Genomic DNA, 6,000 nt, shown 5'->3' with positions numbered 1-6,000 from the left:
CAACATAAATTTGAACCATCAAAATGTCATACATATGTCTTTTTATAAATAAGGTGATATTCACTTTTCCTTTTGAAAAACCATTTTTAATTAAGAAATACTTAATCTTTCATACCAAGCTCTAAGAGCTTGCTTTAGACCATGTAAAGTTTTTCTTAATCTAAACACATGATTTAGAAATTCATGATTTTCAAAACCGAGAGATTGTTTAACATAGACCTCTTTCTAAATAAATCCATTTAAAATGAACTTTTGACATCTATTTGAAATCAAAATGACATGTATATGCAAGCAATATCTTAATCACTTCTAGTTTAACTACGGGTGCATAAGTTTCATTGAAATCAATACTTTTCTCTTGAGAGTACCCTTGAGCAACTAGTCTTACCTTGTTTCAAATAAACATGTCGGACTCATCCACCTTATTTTGGTATACTTATTTTGTCTCAATAGAGAGATAACTCTAATATTTTTATTGGCCTTGGAACTAGTTCCTAAACATTGTTTCTCTCAAATTGGTCTAACTCTTCTTATATTGCAAGTACCCAACTTTAATCTTCAAAAGCTTATTCTACCTTCTTAGGCTTTATTTGTGACAAGAATACCACAAATTGGCATGTATTCCTCAACAAAGCTCTAGTTGTTACTCCTTGGGTAAGGTCTCCAATAATTCTTCCCTCTTTCACTTCACCCTTCACTCTTCACCTTTGGATATGAGATTTCTTTTTATGGTTCTTAAGGTTGCATGAGTTCATCCTTTTGGTCTTCAACCTCAACTTGATGATCTTCTTTCTCTTCTTTTGATTAAGATGAGTCTTTGATTTGTAAATCTTCCATGAGTTTAATGACTTCATCTTCATTTCTATTGTCTATACACTTAGAAGATTCTACAAATACTACATGGATAAATTCCTCAACTAAAAAAGTTCTATTTTTGAAGACTCTATATGCTTTATATGAGAAATAACTATTCATGATCGTACATTATCATGAACAATCGTTCATGATCATTATATCAAGATATGCAATTTCATAAATAACAAAAGATATGCAATTATGCTATCCACCAACTAAAAGATATGCAATTCTGCTATCTACCAATAAATCCAAATAACGATAAATTATACATATAAGATAGAGTGCATGATCGTACATTATTATGAATAACCGTTCATGATCTTTATATAAAGATATACAATTTCACAATTTCATAAATTGACCCTATATACATAGATCACACCTATACAACTCAAAACATCACCAATTCATAAACATTCTAGCAGACTTATAGGGATTTTGCAGTCTTCAGTAGCGGAATAACAATTTAAAATTTTAATTAAACTGTACAAAAACTTCGCAAAAACCTCTTTTGGATCATCCTTGTAGTATAATTAATTTATAAATAAGATACCTGTATAGGTGACTCTTTTATCTTTCATTGATAGAAAAGAGGTCACGAAGTCACTTTCAGAACCAAATGTAGACTTGCTCCTTGGTATCCACACAAAGTAGTAACAATAAGACTTAACTATGCTCAAGGCTTGCTAAAACCTAAAAAACTTTATGCAGATAGGGTTATTAAAATAATATCTTGTGTATATTTAAAACAAGAGGCATACATACATATATAAACATAAACACATGTGTCGCCTAAGACTTGAACATGTCCCAGGTGACTTAGCCATGCATGCCTGAAATTAATAGATGTTCCAAGCGAATATCGATTGGCTAGGAATCGTTCTACCCATGCTCATGCATATAAAACTCATGAGTGTTGTATATTTAGTCAATGTATTAATTGTGTATATTCCTTCATTAATATCATATTAAATCTCCCATCATTTTTTGCATCTAACCCAAAATTATAAGATTATGATATTAATGAATATATGATAAAATCATATCATCATCCTAATTTGAAATTCAAATTAGTTGATGTAAATTTAAGTCAGTCTAACTCAATCCTGCCAATTCTTGCATGCACTCCAATAACTCATGATTATGACACTAAGGTCCCAAAGTACAATAAAATATACTTAAGGTCAATAAGTCTTTTTAAGACTCTAAATTCTCTATCTGAAATTCAAACTAAATTTAATTTAGACAATCCTTATGACCCCAGCTTCATCAACTTATTTTATGTACGACCAATAGACTTTTTACTAAGTCGATAGTGATTGGATTCATATTGAGCTCTCGACCTAGCAACTATTTGGACGAAAACTAAGATTGACCTTTAGCAAGACATCATAACCACTCTATTAGTAGAGGTCAACATGAGACTTATTTTAACTTGTCAATGATATAATTACTCATACAATTTGATCATTTTGCCATAAGATATTTCTTTGAGACTGAGATACAAATTAAATGTCTACCTCAAGGCTCCTCGAATTACATAGATTTAATTTGTTAATGACAGGATAATATTGAATAGAGCAACAACTCAATCCCACTATGACCATAAATTTGATTAGTCATTAACATCCGTTGGTAAACTTTAATTAAGACATAAACCCTCGTACTCAAGCGTGACAAATCCTTTATTAATCTACCATAACTTTCGTATAAATCTCGATATAACCAATCACTACCTTTTTAGCAATCCTCTAATCAGACTATGTTGGGTTGGTATTAAACCATATCAATCCTTATATAATATAGTTTGGTGTTCTCAAGTCTAAGGATTACATGTACTTCCGTTCATTAAGAAAATATTTTCCATAGACACTGAAGTAAACATCTATATGGAATTCTCTTGGCAGGTTAGTCCAATGGAAATGTCTATAACATGTACCCATGTGTTGCATTAAGTTGTTAACAAATAACTTTGACACATAAGAATTATCATCATTTTATGATGGGATCTTTTAATACTAAGATAACTCTATTACTATTACATGTGTCCTTTATCATGGTAATATCAAAGTTATAGATGTTTTAAGAAAAACCACTTAATGTGCATATAAGGTTCTCACAATTTGATATCGAGTACTGATACTCTTGTCACAATTCAATGTCATTTTATTAATTAAATGTCAAAGATTACGTCAAATATCAATTCTGACAATTGGCTCTAGGGCACTATCTTAACAATCTCTCACTTACACTATAACCAATAAGACATATCCCTCTCCAGATACATATCTTTACTCAGAATACTCACCTAAAAGATGTGTTAGCGCAAACTTCCAATAAAAATGCAATAATTATAAAATATGCATATTATTCAAATTAAATCTCACAATACCAAAAATGTATTTAATGGAACGTCATAATTTATTAAAAACCATCAACGTGTCTAATGATCCATAAATACAAGCTCAAGTGCACAATTATTTAAAACATAAATAAAATAGCTATCCAAAATACATAATGACCAAATAACCCTTTGCCTTATGTAACATTTTGAACTGACTTGCTGGCTCTCTTGTTACCGCTCTACTATTTCATAACCCTACCTACAAAATCACAAAAGAAACATGGTAAGTGAAACACACTCAGTAAGTAAATGGTCTCTCGACACCACACACACAACATAAATCATAACCATAATAATTTGTGTCTTGTATCAAGTCTCAATGTGATATTTCAAATGTTTTTCCAATATTCCTGGATGCTCATCTACATAGTTTTGGTACCCAATGCCTAATTTTCAATGATTTTGTCATCTCAAATAACTATTGTCTCATGATATATATCGATGTCTCAGACGTCTAGTGAAAGTATAAAACATCTTATATGTCAATCAAAAAGTACACTCAGTGTACTTGTTAGTCAGGCTTCAGGCTATGGATACCATATCATAAGAAGAGTAAGACCCTAGGTTTTTCCTAATATCACACAAGTATCTAAGATGCTAAGACACCCAATGTTGATGCGTGCATGAGCATCTTAGATGTTAAGGCACCTAATACTGGTGCATAAAAATCACATAGGTATCAAGATTACTCAGACTAGCCCAAGTGTTTTCACAAAATAACACAATACATTGTTCTCAGCTATTGACTCAAAATCAATCTAATTGGGGTTTATGTTGTTATACACAGTCGAACACCCCTAAAATCATTTCGTGTTGTCAAACACATAGTCAGACATGTATAACCAAACACCATCCCATGTTGCCTTCATTAGGGTCATATTAATTATTTCTCATGATTATCCCACTTAGAAGGGAAATAGTCATTTTCATGGTAATATAAAAGTTTATAAACTTTGCTCTATAATTACTACTTTCATAGACCTTGATTATAATTTTCCAAATATACACAGGTATGTATCCCTAATACATGGGGGTGTATATGCTTCACCTACATGACTATGCAACTAATTAACACAGACATGCAATCAAGGGTAACATACACGATTATATGTCCTATACCACATGGGTATGTATCCATTCCTAAATTAACCAGTTCATAAATTCACATACTCGTGGTTCACTTATATGGAAACTATTTAACCGTAAATATACGTAACTATGTATCTACTCATACACGGGCATGTATCGTGAATTTTTCAAAAATTTGTTTCTATTTGAAATCACAACTTCCAACTAACCAAAAGTAACTTCATACCTCTACAATGTTTGTACCCTTTGAGCATTTACTTTAGCATAACTCTAAACTACCATATTCATCAATCACTCTATCATTTATTTGAATCATAACAATAACCATAAAGACAAATCAGCAAATTGTGCCTATCAATGTGAATATTCAATTCCCACCTATAACAACATTCGTAATCCTAGCATATAGAATTAGTTTAATATAATAGATATGTGAAATATAATCTTACATAAAATACTTTAGTAATACAAAATCTCTTGCTCATTATTCAACCAACCATAATCACAATCTTGTCAATTTTCCCATAATCACATATAAAATATTTTAATCCACAAGCTCATTCAATCAATTGAAAAACATACAAAGAGCATGGCTGGCATAATGCAAGGGCACAACTGGATAGGGGATGTCCAACTGTATTCAGTAACATGATGTCAGGTTTGTGCCACCCAGTCACCCACCATGCATGACTTGTTACTAGTCATGCATGGTGGCTTTCAGACACAAAATTTTAGGCTTCTTTCCCTGACAGAAAAAAACCCAAAAGATTTCCTAATTTCGATAAGCCACGACACCAAGGTGAGGGAATACAACATGTAAACAACTCTTGGATCATGCAATTGACATGATTCAAAGGCAATTTTATGCAACAACACAAAACCTATGACATTTACCAATACGAACCTAAAATTATCAACAAAACTCAAACAAAATTTAGAAAACATTACTCAATAACTTAACACAATTTATGTTACACATGAACTCAACAAATCGTGCAATAACACAATTGTAAATCATTTTTACTATATTTTAATCCAGCTTTGATTAATCTCAAATACATGCAATAACATATACAATTAATCAAAATTAATTGTAGGCATATTTTTTATGAAAAATATGTTATACGGTCACTCTGATACCACTGTTGGGTTTTCAAGGCATTGATAACCAACAACATAGTAAAATAAAAATTAAAAAAACAAACCTAAAAAACGCTAACCAAGATACCTATTTTATGCATAAAATTCATGAATATACAAAACACATATAAGATGTTTTAGGATTATACTTGCATTGATGACTCCCTCAATCTTCACATGGCTTGAGTTAGAACGATATCTAGCCTTTAAGAGGCAGTGTCTTGGTATCCATATGGAGCACGGACATGAGAAGAGGCTAATCTAGGCGAAGAGGCTAATAGGGCTCTTGATTGGACACTTGTGTTCATAGGAAGGAAGACAATGAAGAGTTGACGACTAAGATTTATGTGATATAAACTCTGTCTGTCTAATAACATAAATGCACACCTTATATATATGTTTATCAGTCCATGCACAATTAGAATACTTCATGTGCATGGCTCTTCTCCAAACATCATACACAATAGACACCACTAATATGTGCCAGTTGACATCTCTCTTTTTGGATG

This window comes from Mangifera indica, chromosome 5, assembly GCF_011075055.1.
Source record: "Mangifera indica cultivar Alphonso chromosome 5, CATAS_Mindica_2.1, whole genome shotgun sequence".
NCBI classification, from domain to species: domain Eukaryota; kingdom Viridiplantae; phylum Streptophyta; class Magnoliopsida; order Sapindales; family Anacardiaceae; genus Mangifera; species Mangifera indica.
Note: the sequence above shows the minus strand (reverse complement) of the source record.